Source organism: Mauremys mutica, chromosome 6 (assembly GCF_020497125.1).
Source record: "Mauremys mutica isolate MM-2020 ecotype Southern chromosome 6, ASM2049712v1, whole genome shotgun sequence".
Taxonomy (NCBI): Eukaryota; Metazoa; Chordata; order Testudines; family Geoemydidae; genus Mauremys; species Mauremys mutica.
The window spans coordinates 39836710-39857147 of NC_059077.1; the positions used below are offsets into that span (position 1 = coordinate 39836710).

At 43.8% G+C, this 20438-nt stretch overlaps 1 protein-coding gene across 5 annotated transcripts in view; it reads left to right on the forward strand.

Annotated features, from left to right (window-relative positions):
• The window catches only part of ERBIN (erbb2 interacting protein), a 250944-nt gene that overhangs the window by 72212 nt on the left and 158294 nt on the right, over positions 1-20438 (forward strand). The window lies entirely within an intron of this gene.

Here is a 20438-nt window from a genome sequence, read left to right on the forward strand (position 1 = left end):
AGCAACTTTGTAAGGAATGGAACTATAATAGAATGACATTCAATTATATATTCAAGAATAAGCATACAAGACAGATAAGGGACTGAGGCAAAGAGAAATTACTTTTTCATAATTTGAGCCTTATCCAACAACTTCGGGTCCCCAACTTGAAATGCCTGGGGTGTGATATTTCAGAGTACTGTACTTAATGTTTTTGTAGCATTTTGTATGTTCACAACACAGCTCCAATCAACTTCAGTTGGAGATGTGTGTTCAGCATTCTTGCAAATAAGTCCTCAGATGTTTCAAGTCAGCACCCATTTGGTCACCTGTGAAAACTTTGGCTTCAGTGACTTGCCCAGCCTCTGATAGGAACTGTAGCAGACAGAGAATCTAGTTATTAAGGGTGGCTTTCCATTGCCTTAATTATGAGACCATCCTCTTTTGCTGCAGTCCTTTGCCTCTTTCATTTCACATTTTCCAATTTTGCAACAAATATGGCTGGGGTCCTGCAGCTAAGTCTCATTAATTCATAGACTTTAAGGCCAGAAGGGACCATTGTGATCATCTATGTGACCTCCTGCACATTGCAGGCCACAGAACCTCCTCCATCCACTTCTGTAATAGGCCCATAACCACTGGTTGAGTTACTGAAGTCCTCAAATCTTGATTTAAAGACTTCAGGTTATAGACAATCCACCATTTACTCTAGTTCAGTGGTCTCCTACCTTTTTACACCCAAGATCACTTTTGAATTTAAGGGCAACCCAGGATTGGCCCTGCCCCTTCCCCAAAGCCCCACCCCACTCACTCCATCCCCCCCCTCCGTCGCTCGCTCTCCCCTACCCTTACGGACTTTCACTGGGCTGGGGTAGGGGGTTTGGGATGGGGTGTGGGCTCTGGGCTGGGGCTGAGGGGTTTACGGTATGGGAGGGGGATCTGGGCTGAGCCTGGGGTAGGGGATTGGGGTGCAGGAGGGGGGAAGAGGTGCAAGCTGTAGGAGGGAGTTTGGGTGCAGGAGGGGCCTCCAGGCTGGGGCAGAGTATTGGGGTGCAGGAGGGGCTACAGGGTGCTGGCTCTGGGAGGGGGTCAGGGCTGAGGCGGGGGTTGGGGTGCAGAAGGGGGCATGGGGTTTTGGCTCCAGGAGGGAGCTCAGAAATGAGGGTTGGGGTACAGCTTCCTGCCAGGCAGTGCTTATCTCTGGCGGTTCCCAGTTGGTGACAGGCACAGAGAGGCTAAGGCAGGTTCCCTGACTACCCTGGCCCCACACTGCTCCCAGAAGGGGCCAACGTACTCCTGCAGCCCCTGGGGGTGGGGCAGAGGGCACATGACTCTGTGCGCTGCCCCTCTCTGCAAGCCGGCCAATGGGAGCTGTGAGGGCGGTGCTTGCAGACAGGACCAGCACATGAAGGGAGGCCCCTGGGGCTGTGCTGGCCACTTCTGGAAGTGGCATGGGGCCAGGGAGCAAGGAGTCAGCCACACTGCATCATCAGAGATTGCATTTGACTGGGAGAGTCTCTAGGATCGACCAGTCGATCGCTGTCAACTGATTGGTGACCACTGCTCTAGTTCAGTCAGCAAGAGGAAGGTGAAAACTCCCCAGGGTCTCTGCCTATCTGACCTGGAGAAAATTCCTTCCTGAGCCCAAATAGGGAAATCCATTTAGACCCTGAGCATGAAGGTGAGACCCATCAGCCAGACAGCTGGGAGATAATTCTTTGTAGTAATTTAGCGCTCCTCATCTGGTGTCCCATATCCAGCCGTTGGAGATATTTGCTAATAGCAGTCACAAATGGGCCATATGCCATTGTAGGCAAACTCACTATACCGTCACCTCCATAAACTTATGAAGCTCAGTCTTGAAACTAGTTAAGTTTTTTTTGCCCCCACTACTCCACTTGAAAGGGGGTTCCAGAACTTCACTCCTCTGCTGGTTAGAAACGTTTTGTCTAATCTCAAGCCTAAACTTGTTGATGGCCAGTTTATATCCATTTGTTGTTCTGCCATAACCTTTGTTTTGTTTGGTTAAACAAGCCAAGCTCCTTAAGTCTCCTCTCTTTAAGTAGCTTCCCCATCCTCTAATCCAGTGGTTCCCAACCTTTTCCGGGTGGTGGGCACTGAACAACAAGCCATCAAGGACCGTGGCTGGCAGACAAGCATCCGCCGAAATATCACCTCTTGACGTTGCCACTTCTCAGCGTCGCTGCCGAAATGCTGCCAAAATTCAGCAGCATTTCGGTGACGATGCCTCTTGGTGACGCCGCTTTTCGGTGGCATTTTGGCAGATGCTTGTCCGCCGGCCAGTACGCGGGCACACATAGATGCGCCCACGGGCACTGCGTTGGGGACCACTGCTCTAATCAATCTAGCAGTCCTCTACATTTGTTCCAATTTGAATTAATCTTTCTTAAATGTAGGAGACCAGAATTGCAAACAGTATTCCAGATGAGGTCTCACCAGTGCCTTGTACAGTGATAACACTTTCCTTTATCTGCTGGGAATACCTTGCCTGAGGTGATACTGTACAACCCTCATTAATTCCATGGGCACGTACCCATTTTGTGAACTGAATGATTCAGGAATCCTGTAAAGGGAAAAATTAATACCATATTGCATCACACAAGAGGATTGATTTATATTTGCACATTTTTGCATGTTGGACTTTGCAACCTTAATGTTTTTAATGTAGTTTTTTATATACGAAAATACCTAGATTTTAAAAAAAGCTAACTGGTACACACAATTCCACCATGTGCAAGATATTAACACCCACATGAGTCATTGGCAGGTCTGGAAACTAGACCTACAGTACAGATGTCCACTATTTGAATGAATGGAATTTAGTAGGCTATTATCCTCTATATGGGCCAGACACTAAAAGGGGATCAGACATACTTTGCTAATGGATTTCATGGGTATTTGCTGGCAGCAGGGTGAGTTCTGGGTTTCATTTCTATGTTCTGGGGTGGGGGGAGTGTGCTCTGTTGTTTCAGACCCTTCTCAACCTCTTCCTTCCCTTGCCAACTACCATGCCCTCTACCCCCACACTACCACAGTCCCTCTCTGCTTATCACATTCCCCCTACTCTGGTCCCTTCCTACTCTCTCTCTTCCCTTGTCTACAGCAGCTTTCTCCTCCTGCTTCTCTGTACTGTGTGGGTGGCAACATGACAAACATTGGAAAGAGCAGGCAGAAAAGAGTCTGTGTACAGTACCCTGCAGTTTGGACCACAGGGGTGTGAATAGCAGTGTGTATCAAAGTGCTGTGCTGTAATTCCCCATGTGGATGCTGTGGGTGTGAACTAAAAGGTTCCTAGTTCGCATTAATGTAGTTCTCTTCAAACAGGACTGTTACCCAACTTTGGTGGACTTCCAGTTGTAAGTTGGCTTTCAAGACCCATTGTAAAGGTTCAACAGTAAAATGTCTTGCATTAGAAATCAAATTATTGTATTTTGTATCTTTAACTGTTTAGACAAATATATAAAGACTAGAGCTTTTATGGTATTCACTTTAAAAAAAAAAAGTTGAAGAATTATTGTTATGGTAACATTTTGTAAGTAGGTACAGTAACTCCTCACTTATTGTTGTAGTTATGTTCCTGAAAAATGCAACTTTAAGTGAAATGATGTTAAGCTAATCCAATTTCCCCATAAGAATTAATGTAAATGGGGGGGTTAGATTCCAGGATTTTTTTTTTTTTTTTTTGCCGTACAGTACAGTACTATAGTTGGGAGGTCCCCCACTCCCCGCCTTACCCTACACAGGCACAGCCCACTGGCACTGGAGATGAGGCAGGCAAAGAGGCTGAAGGTTCTGTAGGCTAGGAGAAGCACGTTGCGCAGCAGTAGCTTCCCCTACGCTGCAAGTACCGGGGGGGGTGGGGGGCTCAACTCTCGGCCCGCTCACTCCACCCCTTCTCCCAAGCCCCCACCCTTAACCCGCCTCTTCTTCCTCCCCTCCTCCCCCTTTATGTTGCATGCTGTGTCCTCGCTCCCTCCCTGCCTCCTGCCCATGTCAATCAGCTGGCTTGCAGTGTTCAGGAAGCAGGAGGGAGGGGGGAGGAGCGAGGACACAACACTGCAGGCTCTCTCCTGCCTACAGCAATCAGCTGATTTGCGGCCTTCAGGAGGGAGGGGGAGCCTGCGTGCCAAGTCCTCGCTTCTCCCCCCTCCCTCCTGAACGCTGCAAGCCAGCTGATTGCTGCGGGCAGGAGGCAGGGGGAGGAGAAGCAAGATGCTGATCCACGGGGTCTGCCGGTGGGCAGAAGAAGCTGTGGGAGGGCCGTAGGGGAGCTGATAGGGGGCTGCCAGCTGTGGACAAAGCAGGCAGCCAAACAACGTTCTAACGAGCATTGCACAACTTTAAATGGAACATGTTCTGTAATTGAGCAGGGACGTAAGATTGAAATGACATTAAGCGAGAGGACATTAAGTGGGGAGTTACTGTACTTCTTTCCAAGCCTACTCCAAACAATTCTCACTCCTCAGTCTGGTTTAATGAGTACAGAGTTAGGGCTAGTCTACACTGGCAATGCTAAAGTGCTGCCACGGCAGCACTTTAACGTACTTTGTGAGGTCGCGGCAGAGCACTGAGAGAGAGCTCTCCCAGCGCTCTAAAAATCCCACCTCAATGAGGGGTGTGGCAGCGAAAGAAAGTTGCAGCGCTGTAAATTGCCAGTGTAGACAAGCCGTTAGTCTCAAACAAATTCACCCTTCCTGGGTCTAGGTTTAATAAAGTCTCTCACAAAACAGTTTTCAAACAATTCTACAGGAAACTGTCCTGGCCAAAGCCTTCTCCTCCCTGAATGAATATGTTCTACATCACCATCTTGCTCTCCAAGTCCTCCCTTCCCCATCCCTCATAGGAGGTAGCTAAGGATCCAACTGCTGCAGTGAGTCACCACCTACTTCATTCTTCTAGCCAACTCATTCCTTGCTAACAGGATGGGTGTGTTATGGAACACTGCTAGCTTCTTACACATCACAAAGTCTCTAGTAGATTTGGTGCTTTATTTTCATAGGAACTCTACAAACACAAGACACATTCCTGTGCTGAGAAGTTTGCTGTCTAAGGGCTTGTCTATGCATACAGCGCTGCAGCGGCGGATCTGCAGCTCTTTGCCAATGGGAGAGAGTTCTCCCGTTGGCATAATTTAACCACCCCCAAGGAGCAGTAGTAGCTATGCCAACAGAGAGCTTCTCCCACTGACATAGCACTGTCCACACCAACGCTTTTTTTTTTTTTTTAAATGGATATATACCAATCTCCTAGAACTGGAAGGGACCTTGAAAGGTCATCGAGTCCAGCCCCCTGCCTTCACTAGCAAGACCAATTTTTGCCCCAGGTCCCTAAGTGGCCCCCTCAAGGATTGAACTCACAACCCTGGGTTTAGCAGGCCAATGCTCAAACCACTGAGAAGTAGGTCCAGTAAAGAGATTCTCCCGCCCACTATGTGTCTCTAATATCCTGGGACCAAAATGGCTACAACAACACTGCATAGGTTATTCCTAGCAAATTAAAAAAAATTAAGGAGTCTTCTGCCTGTCTGAGGACGTGTACACATTAGGGGTTTTTGCACTAGACAAGCTATATTGATGTACCTTACCCAGTACAAACTGTTTAGACACCACTCCAGTTTAAAGCGGGGCGTGCACCACTGGAATTTACTCAGATTTCAACAACAGAGTATGTAGATCCTCCTGCAAACCCTACTTTACACTTGTGCAGCACATATACATAAACACTGGTTTACCTACACTGATGAAAAAGTCCCTAGTCCAGACAACTTTTTAAAAGAAATACAGATTTGTCTTAACTTGAGTCATTTTGGAGGCTCCTCTTGTTTCCCAACTTCCCATAAGAGAGAAAACTATTACAAGCCCCCTATTCATTATGGAGCCATGTTCTACACATGATTTATTTATTTGATTTTTAAGATTTCATTAAGTGAAAGATATTTTAGAATAAAGAAATCTGTTTTCAGCTTACTTTAGTGTGAGAGAACTCACCTCTGTTCTAGTCTTCCCTTTCAGCCTTCTAATTTATCATAAAATTGACTGTTGAGTAAGATTTCTCAATATTGCTATAAGCCTCATGGTGAAATTTAGGAAAGTTTGAAAATCTGTTCAGCTGTTCTTGAATTATTAATGTTTAAAAGATTTTTTTCATGCCTTAAGAAAATTGTTCAGAGGCTTTTTTGGCATTGGTCTAACAAAAATAATTTTGGTTATAGAAGTTCAAACTTGCCATGCATGCAATTCTTTGAGGAATTTGCCAAGTATGAACAAAAAAAACTGGTTGGAAAATAGTGGAGATCCTCTACTGCATATGTTCATTACAGTATCTTTCCTGAATGTCAGCAGAGTTGCGTTATCCAGAGATATGCATATGTGAGTATGCATTACTACTATGTATTTTGTTAATTTGTATTGCAGTAGCTCTTTTGGACACCAATCAAGGAACAGGCCTCCCTTATGTTAGGCTCTGTACATTTTATTTATTTAGATTTAAAATAATGTGTATCCAAGTCTCTAGGCACCCTAACAAATCACTAACAAGACAGTAAAATTCCAGAAGTTTTAAAGTAAAAATTTCTGCAGCAATTCAGTCAGCCAGTCACCTACAGAAACTCCTTTGCACCCCTTCATTGGTATGAGAAGCATATCCTCGGCCTTTTCCAAAAACCCCATCAAGCAGATGTATTTTGCTGCATGACCTGAAAATCAGCAAATTCAGGCTATTTTAGGCCAAGAGGGCGCAAGCTCTGGAGTCCACACAGCAAATGCCCTACTAGTCCTCCCACATCTTTATATTGAAAGGGATCCAGCTCAGGCATTCCTGCTGACTGCTTTTGTAGCAGATGAGCCCTGAGGTAGGCAACTCTCAGGCTACTTAGGGTTTAATAGGTCATAACACCTTAAATTCCCTTTTAGAAACTGTACACAGACCGTGTAGCACTTGTCATATGTTCCCAGCAAGATGCTTGGCTCAATAAATGAGCCACTCCTTTCTGAACCAGCTTCAGCTTCCAAATGATTTTAAGGTGTAGCCCCATGCATTGCAATAGTGTAACCTTGAGGTAACAAACACATAGATAACTGGGAGCATGTGCATCCAAAAGGAAAGTTTGCAATTTTCTAGCAAATGCAGATGGTAAAAAGCCGACTGGGTTACTGCTGAAATGGGATTTGTCCAGCAGAAGCTGGGGTTTTAAAAACAACAGTAATTCAACATTGTGGTTTAGCTTGTACATGCCTCAAATCAGGAAATTCAAAGTTTTAACATTATTCTAAAAATTGTGATTTATCCATATTGTGCACATACATACATTAGAGATTTTTCTCCTCTTACCCCCCTGCATGTGTGTATGTTTACACACACATGCTTTAAAGACCAGTTCTGCTCTCATTGTAATCAGTGGCATTACTTTAATTAGATTAGGAGCAAAAATGAGTAGACACAGGGCTCGTCTACATTACAAAATTATGTTGACCTAAGTTACGACTGGGAACATGATTTCAGTGTTCCATAATGCAGTGTTCTCCCTCCCATAATTTCATCTGCATCCCATAATGCTTCATGCCTCTTTTGAAAAGTCCCGCAAACTCACGTGTCCCTCCTCATTGTCTGCCATCTATGGCAGAAGCATGAATCCTGCACAGCTCTGCATTATTCTGATGAGCTTTGCGAGCATAGGGCGCCTAATCCTGCAGTATTTGCAGAACTACCAGAGGAGCTGCGGGAAAAAGAACAATTCCTTCAAGGCTAGTTTGCTGTGGGACATAGAAACAATTCAGAGTTGTTGGTGGCATTCATGGAATAGGTGCAGATAATGGAGCCGCCAGTTCTGGGCCTGAGAAACAAGAGCTGATTTGTGGGATTGCTTTGTCATGCAGGTTTGGGACGACTACCAGTGGCTGCAGAACTTTTGGATGCACAAGGCCACATTCCTGGATCTGTGTGCAGAGATCGCCCCAGCCCTCTAGTGCAATGACTCCAAAATGACACTGCACTGACAGTGGAGAAGCAAGTGGCAATCGGTCTGTGGAAACGTACAATGCCTGATAGCTACCAATCAGTCAGGAGTCGATTTGAAATTTGGAAATCCACTGGTGGAAACTGTTGTGATGCAAGTGTGCAGGGCCACTAATTGCGTCTGCTATGAAGGACACTGACTCTGGGCAATGTGCAAGACAAAGTGGATGGTTTTGCAGCAATGGGGCAATAGATCGCACACACATACCTGTTTTGGCACCAGACCACATTGCCAAAGAGACAAAGAAAGGGTTACTTTTCTATGGTAATGCAAGTGCTGGTGGATCACTAGGGGCACTTTTCTGACATAAATGTGTGCTGGTGAGGGAAGGTGCATGGAGTGTGTGTGCATCTTTAAGAACACAGGACTCTTCAGAAAGTTGCAAGCAGAGACTTTCTTTCCAGACTGTCAGATTACCATTGGGGATGTTGAAATGCCAATAGTGATCCTGGGAGAGACAGCCTACACCTTACTCCCCTGGCTCATGAAACTGTACACCAGTCACCTCGACAGCATGAAGGAGTGTTTCAACTGCAAACTGAGGAGGTGCAGAATGTGCTTTTGGTCATTTGAAGGGACGGTGGCATTGTTTACTGATGAGATTGGACCTCAGTGTTGGTGCCATTAGGCATATCCCTAGATAACTCAGAAGGGTAGAAAACCACAGTATTAATAAAGCTTTTCTGTACCACGCCTGAATGGACCAAAGTTATTTTATGCTTGTCCAAAGTGCTTCCATATTAAACTCTAATTAAACTCCCAGGCTAGTATTAAAAATGGAATGTGTAACAGCTTCTTATCAATGTAAAACACCAAAAGATAGGGCCCCTTTTTACTATCTCCTGTTTAGTTTAGAAAAAGGGGAGGGAAAACAAGGTAATAAATTCAAAAGTAAACCAAGGTAACAGCCTTGAAAAGTTACAAAATAAATTGTCTGCTGTCAAGAATAATTTAATTGTTAACTATACACTGTATAGAAATGGGAAAAAAACTAGTGGGGGGTAATAAAAATGCCTTGTTAAAATCATGTATAAAAAGACACACACAGCTTGTATCTGTGTGTGCAGGATTTAAGATGGTAAATATCTCCCTGGCACCTTACTTAAGCTCAAATAAACTTTTTCTGCATTCTCCACCCTGGTGTAATAATTAGTGCGACGCACACCGGGCAACAAACCACTGTTTGCTGCCTCAGGCCTTTTTGGGCCGGCAACATCAGGGAAAAAAAATCCCAGTGTTTATATCTGCCTGCTGTGTCTTGCATAATATTTGTGAAGAAAAGGGGGAAAAGTTTCCACGGGAGTGGAGGTGGAGTGGCTGTCTGCTGAATTTGAGCAGCCAGATACCAGGGTTATAAGAAGAGCTGAGCAGTGCTATATGGCTCAGGGAGTCTGAGAAAGACCATTTCAATAGTGAACCACAATGTGTGTTGCTGTAGTGTGCTCTGCCTGGCCCTGCTCTTTTGCACCCCAGTATGAACCTTGTAATGAGTGTGGTGTGTGTGCAGTAATATAACATTGCAAAGACACACATTACTATTTGTGAATGATGTCAGCCCCAGCCAGCGTATGTTGTGAACTAATAAAGATGAATTAAGTTTCCATAAATAGACTTTTACTCCATACCCATGCAAACAGACACATTTATAACAGAATAAGGCTTAATAAATAAAATAAGTATTTTGAAGGGGAAATAAGTCATTTCCATTTCAGAAACACCTACACCAACCATGTGTTTCACAGATCAGTGTAGGTGCAGCTGTGATTCCCTGTGTGCTTCCCTTGGGTGAAGTTGGTACTGGTAGTGCTGCGGCCCCAGATGCCACGTGGAGTGAGTGTGGGTGGATGGGGTGGAGGTGAGGGGGAGGTAGGAGGTCCCAGAATGCAGTTCTCTATGGGCTGAAGAGGGAGGTAAGCATGGGACCTTTGAACCGGAAGGTCACGAGAGTCTGCACTATGTCTCTTTCTTGCTAGTATCTACTAATTCTTGTCTCTCTCCTTTTCCTGTGCCTTTTTCCTCTTTGCTCTGTCCTTGGCCATACGGTCCACAAAGGTGATTCTCCAAGCCCTGTGCTTGGTATTTGAAGCAGCAGAAGCTTGCAGGATTTGTTGGAACATGTCATCCAGGCCGTCCGAGGGGAAGGGGGCAATTGTCCGGGGGCACGGGGGCCGCCACCGCTGCCAGCAGCGCAGTGGAGCTAAGGCAGGTGGGTTTCCTGCCCGCCGTCACTCCATGCCGCTCTCAGAAGCGACTGGAATGGCCATATGGCCCCTGGAGAGGGGCGGGGGGGAAACGGACAGGGGGTCTCCATGTGCTGCTCCCAGCACCAATTCTGCAGCTCCCATTGGCCAGGAACTGTGGCCAATGGGAGCTGCGGGGGCGATGCCTGCAGCAGCGGTGTGCAGAGACGCTCTGGGTCCCCTGCCTAGGAGCTGCTGCCAGAGGGTGTGCCGGCCACTTTTGGGAGCTGCCCGAGTTAGGCGCCAACCCCCTGCCCCAGCCTAGAGCCCACACCCAACTCCCTCCCTGAGCCTGCACCCCTCCCCCACCTCAACCCGCTGCCCCAGCCTGGTGAAAATGAGGTGGGGGAGAGTGAGTGACAGAGGGAGGAGGGATGGAGTGAGTAGGGGTGGGCCATCGGAGAAGGGGTGGGACAAGGGCATGGCCTCAGGGAAGGGATGGGGCAGAGGTCTTTGAGTTTGTGCACTTAGTTGGCAACCCTACCAGGTGGGCATATGGAAGCCCTGGCTGTGCTGAAAGAGCACGCCTAGCAGCGCAGCTGGCAGCTTGTTGGGTACCAACCAGCACAGGTGCAGCACTGCCCAAATGTCAGGCGAACCGCATCCGTGCAGGCATGGTTTGTGTGCGCATGGGTGCCCATTGACTATTCTGCCCTGGGCCCGGAATTGCTGTTGACGGGCCTGATGTCATCCCATGTCACGGGCATGAGTATATGCAAATAGGTCAGTTAAACTGAATCCTGGCACCATTTTCCACAGGTGGTGTTGGTTTTAGCTGATACCTCATTCTTGAGGATAATATAGGTGGAAAGGGAACAGCTCTGACAGGCATCCAACTGCAGACCGGGGCCATATGCTGCTAGCCTGCGTGATGCAATGGTATCTGCTGATATAATTGGTGAGTGGTGTGGGAAAGTGTCCTACTGTAGTAGAAGAAATAAGGCAACTGTCCCCAGAAATCTTTGGCAGAGGATTACAGACTGCCTCCAGGAAAGTTTCCTCAAGATATCTTCGGAGGATTCATAAGACATCCGTGTGCGCACAAACTGTTCTGTGGGGCTCCCTCTTCCTAACTGCACAGGGGAATGGAAAGCAGATAACCAGTAGAGGTAGAGTTACTATTTCACTATCTCTTGTTTCATAAGTAAAGAAGAGTAAACAAACAGATGTGTCCTGCTACTTTGGGGGTTCCATCCTTGCAATTTCAAAGCAAGATGCACATTTACCAGAAGTTCCTTTGCTTGTATAAGGCTTGCCCGTGCTGGACTGTAGGGACTAGCTGGATTGCCCAGGAGCCCAAAACAGGTTCTGCCTCACTGTGCTACTGGATTCCCCCAGTCACCTGTCCCCCATATTCTTCTTACTCATTGTGGTTCTCCTCGCAGTTCACAGCAGGGGGCCTATGACCAAAGTTTCCTCTAAGCTGCACGGCTGCACAGCAGGATATCAAGGGCTGTGTAGGTGGAGACAGGCACCTCTCCCCAGGCCCAGCCCATCTGGAGCTGCTGTGGCTGGGGAGAGGCAACTCTCCCATGGCCCCAAGCTGCTGCAGCAAGAGAGAGCTAGAAGGGAGTCCCCTTTCCCCAGCCTGCACCCCAAACCCCTCACCTCTGGCCCCATCCTAGAGCCCTCACCCCCCGCAAGAGCCCTCACTCCCCCGCACTTCCACTCTTTTCCCCAGCCCTGAACCTCATCCCACACACTGAAACCCTCGGCCCCAGCCCCTCCACAAATCACCTTCATATTGGTGCACATAACAAAATTCATTCCATACATGAACTTAAATTAGAGGGAACACTGCCTGTGACTTGGGCTCCTCCAGAGTATCCATGGCACTCTTGAAGGAGGTGGTAGGATCTCGTCTGAGGATTGCATGCAACTTTTTATAAAACTGACAGGTTTAGAGCTCCTCACCAGAGCAATTGTTAGCCTCCATTGTCTTCTGGTACACCTGCTGCAGCTCCTTGGCTTTCACGCGGCACTGCTGCTGGTCCCTCTTCTAGCCCTTTTCCCCTATCCCCTGAGTGATCTGCTCATAAGTGTCTATGAGTGGATCAGAGCTGTGCCTGCATAGCCTCTTCACCCCACAGACCCAGGAGCTCCAACACTTTCTGTGTACTCCAGGCAGGAGTCATTTCCAGTATGGAGCCAGCATGGTCAGCTGCATAGTTGCTAGGTGAGCTCTCCAGGAGAAACTGGAAATGCAGTCGCAAAATTTTGTGGGGCTTTAAAGGGGAGTGCGGCTTCCTGTGTACCTTGCTCTGGGCAGTGGAGTTCAAAACAGTGACCAGAACAGTGAAAGTGGGGCATTATGGGGCACCCCTTGGAGGCCACTAAAATCAATATAAGTAACGCAGTATCGACACTGTGTTGACCTAAACTTGACACCTGTCATGGAAGTGAAATGATGAAGTCGGTCTAGGGGGGGCAGTTACATCGGTGGGAGCGAAATTTTAGTGTAGACATGTCCATAGTCAGGTCGACAAAGGCAGCTTGAATTGACCTAACTCTGTAGTGTAGACCAGGCCTTAGTTAACAGTTTTACTAAAGGTGTGATCCAGTTGATGGTCTTAGTTCAGTGGACAAGTATTCACACTAAAAACTGTCAGTGTTAGTGGCACTAATCACTTGTCTTATGTATAGTCTCTGCAGATGCAAAGAGTTGATCAAGCATATAGACTGAACTAACATCTCCTATTTTTAAAGCTGATGCTGACAGAACAGGGTTGAGATGCCTTGGTAGAGTATAGTATATAAGGTTGCAGTGCAGGTCTCTCTGCTTAACTTTTTTTGTGGATAAATAGAATTTTAGTCTTTATGGTTGCACCCATCTTTTACCAACAATAGATTAACTTAAAAATCCCCCAAGCCCTAAAACATTTTGTACATGGTTGCAGGAGGAAAATGTTATGGCTGTGAGAACCATAAATGCAGTCATGTTTCATTAATGTAGTAGTTGTATTTAATTTAAATTGTGTTTTGTAGTTCAATGGTCAGATGCCATATAAAAGTTTTGTGGATTTGTATATTGTCAGTTACACTAGTTATTAGTTGTACAGTACTGCATATACAAATGTATCATTGAACAAGCTTGTGCTAGATGCTGTTTTCTTGGAAGGTGTAGTGGATGGGGATATACATCTTCATATCAAAGCACAGTATCTGCAGAAATCGTATCTGAGGATTGGTTTCCGTCTAGTAGAGGCATAAGAACAAGCTCCTGAACTGTGACTGTCCCACCATTTTGTATTGCTAATAACCTTAAAACTTCTCTTAAATCACTATCGTTAGTATTCTAGGTGAGATCTAGTTCATTGTAGCTCAACTGTGAATATTTTATTTTTTTAAGAGTCTGACAGTTGTGCTAGATTACATACATTAATTTTTATGATATGTACTACAGTAGATGAGAGATTCATCTGAGATCATTGCATTTGTGACCCACTTAGCTGGAATTGAAACGAGATCCTAGGGAGGCCAATATTCTAGTCCAGGGGTCGGCAACCTTTCAGAACTGGTGTGCCAAGTCTTCATTTATTCACTCTAATTTAAGGTTTCGTGCGCCAGTAATACATTTTAATGTTTTTAGAAGGTCAATAAGTCTATAATATATAACTAAACTATTGTTGTATGTAAAGTAAATAAGGTTTTAAAAATGTTTCAGAAGCTTCATTTAAAATTAAATTAAAATGCAGAGCCCCCCAGACTGCTGGCCAGGACTCGGGCAGTGTCCTGGGGCACAGGAGCCATAGGTTGCCTACCTCTGTTCTAGTCATCAGCTTACTCTTTTGTGTATGTCTTGTCCTTGAGCATTGCATCTTGAACACTTCTTTTAATTACTTATTCTCACAATTCATGTTTCAAGTTTAAAACTAAATTTAAAAGCTGTTCTGAGTGGTTTAGGTTGCTTGGGTTCATAGCACTTATGCTCAAGTCTCTGCATTGGTCTTCCATTTCTTTTGTGTACAATTCAAAATGTGTTTAATTCTCTTTAAAACCGAGTGGCCTGAAACCTGACAGTGTTGGGAGGGGGGGAGGGGGCGTGAGTGGTGGTGTGGTGGCTTTTTTTGTTTGTTTGTTTGTTTTTTTTGTGAGACCACCTCTCACCACATACCTCATGTTAGTTAAAATCAGCTGAGATTCTTGTTCTTGGTTCTGAAGTCTTTAAACATGCCATGACTGGTCATATTTGAGGGTTCCCATTTTTGGAATTTATTCTCCCACTTGGTCCAACTGGCCTGTCTAACAAACTTCAGGGAATGATGTGAGACATGCTTCTTTTGTTCAAAGTTTGAGATTTGGTTTTTGAAACAGTAAATCTAATTTATATTGTATAATCAAACATCTATTTGTGGTGATTACCGGTCTCTGATATCTGAGTGCATCCCCATAGGTTTTAGGCATTGTGCTGTATCTTTCCTGGGGTGGAATCACCTAATTCTCCCACTTTTTGAAGGGTCCTGGGCTACAGTATGCTGTGGACCAACTTTGCTTACCCTAGCAGGTCCAATTGGGTTCATGACTCTATGGTTCTTCCCTTTGGAAGCTGGTGAACAGTGGTGTGAATATAGTGACCACAAACAGTCCTTTTAAATAAAGAATTGCTTTATCTTAAAAGTAGAAACAAAGCGTAACTTAAGAGAAAAGGTTTTTAAAGCAACAAAAGGCCTATATGTATGTCTCTTTCACCTAAGGTATCACCATACTCTTAATGGGGACCTTGGTATGTCGTCTTTTCCCCAAACCCTGAACCTCTGAAATCTAGGTTCACCTTCCTTTTCTATTTCTGTGTGTCTTTGATTAAAAAATAAATAAATAAATAAATCTAGTCTTAAGTCTTGTTGCTCTCCTCTGTTTTTTGAACCTGGATAAGCTGGTTTGGGTGGTTCAGCAGCAGTCAGTGTAACAACATTCCGGTCAAGAGTCATGGGTGTCTGCTGAGAGGTGGTTATCTAAGTTATTGTCCTCCTCCTTGCCTGCATTTTCTGACAGTCTTGCTATTGAAGTCACTCAATATATGCATACAGTAAACCACACAATAACAGACCAACAGAAGATAAAATATTGATAAGTTATTACAGAGCAGCTCCAGATCTGTCATACTACTCACTATGATGATAGGCATTATTAAAAATGAATTAGTAAACTCAAAAACAGCTAAACACTTTCCTCATAAATGAGGAATTCCAGCCAAAGGTATAACTTTTAAAGAAAGTTGTAAGGTTTGCTAAATAGTTTTTTTGTTTTTGTTTTTTTTTTAGAATGGAAAGGCCCAAGTTATCCATACCTATTGCTAAACTATAGATTTTATTCAGTATCTGTGGCCAACGCTAAGAAGTTTGAGCATGAGTGTCAGGGTTCCCTCCCCACTCTGAACTCTAGGGTACAGATGTGGTGGCCCACATGAAAGATCCCATAAGCTTATTTCTACCAGCTTAGGTTAAAACTTTCCCAAGGCACAAATTCTCCCTTGTCCTTGGACAGTATCGCTGCCACCACCAAGTGAGTTAGAAAAGGACCACTTGGCATTCCTGTTTCCCCAAAATATCCCCCCAAGCTCCTTCACCCCCTTTCCTGGGGAGGTTTGAGAATAATATACCAACTAGATACGTAAACAAGGTGAGCACAGACCAGACTCTTGGGTTTTTAGGATGCTAAAAACCAATCAGGTTCTTAAAAGCAGAACTTTATAATAAAGAAAAAAAGTAAAAGAAGCACCTCTGTAAAATCAGGATGGAAGGTAATTTTATAGGGCAATAAGATTTAAAACACAGAGGATTCCCCTCTAGGCAGAACTTTAGTTACAAAAAACAGGACAAAACCTCCGTCTTAGCATAGGGAAAACTCACAAGCTAAAACAAAAGATAAGCTAATGCAGTTCCTTACTATTACTTACAATTTTTGTAATCTTGGGTGCTTATTTCAAGTAGGGTTTTAGGAGATGTTTTTTCCTGCCCTGGTCCTGCTCTGTCCTGGAGAGAACAACAAAGAGAGCACAAAACAAAACCTCCCCTCACAGATTTGAAAGTATCTTCTTCCCTTATTGGTCCGGTGCCAACCAGGTTATTTGAGCTTCTTAATCCCTTACAGGTAAAGGAGGGATTTTATGCTACCCTTAGCCGTATGTTTATGACAATGACCAGAAAGATGGTTGCATTCTTTGGCTGAGTTGACAACACAGACATTGAAACATGACAGGCTCAGGAAAGAGGCTACTACTTGGTACTCGATGTGACACAAAATAATTGTTGTTACTAGAGCTAATGAAGAAATGGTAATGCTTTATTTAAAAAAAAAACAAAAACCTTTTTCTGCAAATTTAAAAAAAGTTTTTTTCATTTATTTAAAGTTTTTAATGGAAACTTTTTATCTAGAAAAATTTGGCTTTTTTTTTTATTCTTGAGCATTTCCCTTTTTCTCTTCCCTTTATTTTTGCCCCATTTTGCCATTGAAAAAATGAAGGAAAAGGAGAATGTGGAGAAATGGAAAGAAAAATGAAAAATTACTATCTGAGGTTCTATTGAAAAAACTAAAATACACTCCTTCTCTCCCCCCCCCCCAACTTTCCAGATCAGGGAGATAGGGAAAGAACAAAATTTTTAACCAAATAAAAACTTCTTAGAAAGACTTTTGACCTGTTCTAGTTGTTACACAATCCAACTTTCTGCATTTTGGTGACATATTGATACCCATATAGTTCAACAGGGTTGAGAAATGTTAGATTCACCAGACAGACCTCTACCACTTGAGCTAATGGAGTAACTGGTAGCAGTAATAGGTTATTATCCTCTTTGTGGACCAGCACTAGAGAAGGAATGGGACACTTTGCTACTGGGTTTCACAGAAAGTGCTTTTGAGGAAAAATTTGACTAATGGTTGTTAAAGGCTGGTATTGTTGGGAAGAGCATTATCAGCTTGACTGCGTACAATATGATAGATTTAGTGGGACTAAATTTAAAATTTAAGTAGCTTGTTTTTGATGTGATGGAGAAGGCACCAGTAGAGGGGATGGGAAGAGTGGGTGAAGTGGTCAAAATGACAACCAAGAATTTTATTTCTAAATTTGAACTGGGGATTATAACAAAAAGATCTTAAAGATCTCCACAGTTGAATGGAGAATAGGGTTTGACTTTTTTTAAAATTGAGAGTAAGATATGCCGGGTTTACACTAAAAAGTTACATTGACGCAGCTATGATGCTCTGGGATCTGAAATATCCACATCTCTCAGCACCATAGCTAAGCTGATCTATTCACTGGTGTACACAGCACTAGGTTAACAGAAGAATAGAGATGATGTTTCATCAAATTAGGGTTGCCACTTGCCACCTCTGAGGTATAAAAACCTCATGACATCTGAGATGATCCTGAGGCCCTAAAACTGGACAGCTGGCAGTCTGAACTGAACCCTCTTACAGATTTTCTGGGAAAGCTACCTCAAAGAAGGGACGATCCTGGGAAATCCTGGACAAGTGACAATTTTACATCTTATATAGATGTTGGCGTAAAATGAAATAACTGCCAGAAAGGTCCCTATTTGAAATGGAGAGCTAGGATTTTCTTAAAAATCATGAATTTTTTAAAGTAATTTTTTTTCCCTTCTGATTTTTAAGGCTTTTAAGGAATACATTTTCAGCCTTTCTCTGCAGCCATGATAATTAGAAACTTTTTTAAAAATGAAAGTTGGGTTTCTCATGTGGCTTCCTGAATCCAGAAGTTGGGGCTTGAAGAAAAACACCAGATATTATAGAACTCATGGTAAAATTGCATGATCTAGCAACGCTAGAAAGAGACGACAGTGCTCTAGTCCTCTTCTTAGTAAGAGCTTTTTTACCTCATCTGTGTACCTTGTTTGTGTGTATTGGGATTAGGGCTTTGTATGCCGTTAGCAGTGGTTCAGGAAGTTGAATGAGAAGTAGTGTGCACGCTGTTGTGCTCAGTATCAGCTTGATCCTTCGTGGTATAAAAGTCTGGGGAATGCTGGTTCACCACTGCTACGTTAGACAGTTAGATTTAAAACCAGGTTAACGTGATGACTGGATGATAATTGGAAGTGTAAGGCAGAAGGAAAAATATGATATTAGGTGATTTGTTCACTAACTTCTATGTACTATTTTGCTAGCTCATGGTATTTAGTGTTTATTTTTGTTAAACCCCAGCTCCTGGAGTCCTCTGATTACATGAGAATTTCAGCGTACTTTCATTTTCTTTATTAAATATATATATAGTTTCTGGCCTTCATGGCTGTTTGAGTAAAGTTTGAAACTGTAAACCATGGAGTCTCAAAAACCAGAAGACAGCTAAAAGAACCCAAAAAATACTTTTATAATGTCATGAGTTCTAAGGCAATCTTGTAATTTTTTGGGGGGTATATGACTTTGAATTATTTAGACACTTGGACATTTTGGCAATACTGCCTGTGGTATTATTTTTAGTTGTATGCCAACATTGCCAAAGCTCAAGATAGGTAATCTTTGGTGTGGAATGTTTTAGACTGAAATTGAAATACACCTCTACCCCGATATAACGTGACCTGATATAATATGAATTTGGCTATAACGTGGTAAAGCAGCGCTCCGGGGGGGGGAGGGGCGGGCCCAGGCTGTGCACTCCGGCAAATCAAAGCAAGTTCGCTATAATGCGGTTTCACCTATAACACAGTAGGATTTTTTGGCTCCAGAGGGCAGCGTTATATTGGGGTAGAAGTGTAATTGAAATCTCACTCCTCTGTATTGGTATAAAGTTGTTGTCTGGTCCAAATATACACTCTTATCTACATAATGTATATTTACTTCAAAGGATACTGCAACCAACTTGAACTCCTTTGTGCATATTTGTTGTCAGCTGCAGAAAATGTTTTTAGCTGACAATTCTAATCTCTAAAGGAAAAAGTAGACAAGGTAGATTGATTTTTAGAGGCAATTGTACCATGCTCATCCCTGTTGTAGATAAAATTGCCCTTTTTATTGGAGCAGCAAATAATTTAAAATATGCACAAATTCAGTTGAAAAAGAGATGTCTTTCACCTGAGGGACAATTTTTGGTTCAAAAGCTTGCTTATTACAAATTGTTTGTTCGTTCAATTAAAAAAAAACCTAATGTGCCTTGTCCAGCATTTGCTGAGAAGGAATCTGGTAGAAAATTAAGTTATTAAATGCATGGGTGAAGTGCAACCTTGTCATGCTCCATTCATTTCTAGTTGTTGTTATGTTTAGCTTTTCAAATAAATTTCTTCAGGATCATATGGAGAGAATGTTGCTGATATAAATCAGTTTATTAGGGTGCCTTTCAACATTTTTATACTGGGGTTGATACTTGCTAACTATTCCAAAAATGCTAGGTAAGGATTATAGAAGAAACAGTGTAGAAATAATCTAAAATCAAAATGAAAATAGAGGAGAAAGTGACGTTGCCCTTTACTGTAGAGATACTTTTTGGCTACCGTTTATGAAAAAGCTTTCAAGTTCCTTCAGTTCTTCAGACCACAATAAGCACAGCTTTTTTAAATGACCTGAATGCAAAATAAAATATCTAATACAGTGGTTCTCAAACTTTTTTCCCTGCTGACCACTTGAAAATTGCTGAGGGTCTTGGCGGACTGCTTACTGATCTTTCCAAATGTTGTTTGTATCGTTAGCTAGCTATTGTAAAGCGCTTTGAATAAAAGCATTATATAAAAAAAACTTAAACGTTTTTTGTTCTACAAATAAAAGCATACAAGTCATATTGTAATATCAGTATCTTACCTTTCTAATGTGATGGATATGCCCTCTCTCCCCCACTGTGGCAGCCGCTGAGCTGGGGCTGGGAAGGGGCGGGGGCGTGTCTTCCAGCCACCGCAGCCCTGGAGCTGGGGAAAGTCACCTCTTTGGCCACCGCAGCCCTGCATGTCCCAATTCCCTCCACCCCCTCTTCTCATCCCACTGCCCCCTCCCACTTACCCCCTATTCCCCCCAAGGCCACCACCTCACCTTACATGTGCGTCTTCTCCAGGGTCCAGGCACCTAATTAGTGGAGGCATGCCTGCGCGGCTTCACTAATTAGGTGGATGGCCCACCATTCTCTTGTGTGCAGCTGCCCAGGTGCGGACTTTAAAGGAAACTATCCACGGACCACCTGAATGGAACTCGTGGACCACTGGTGGTCTGCAGACCACAGTTTGAGAACCTCTGATATAATACATATA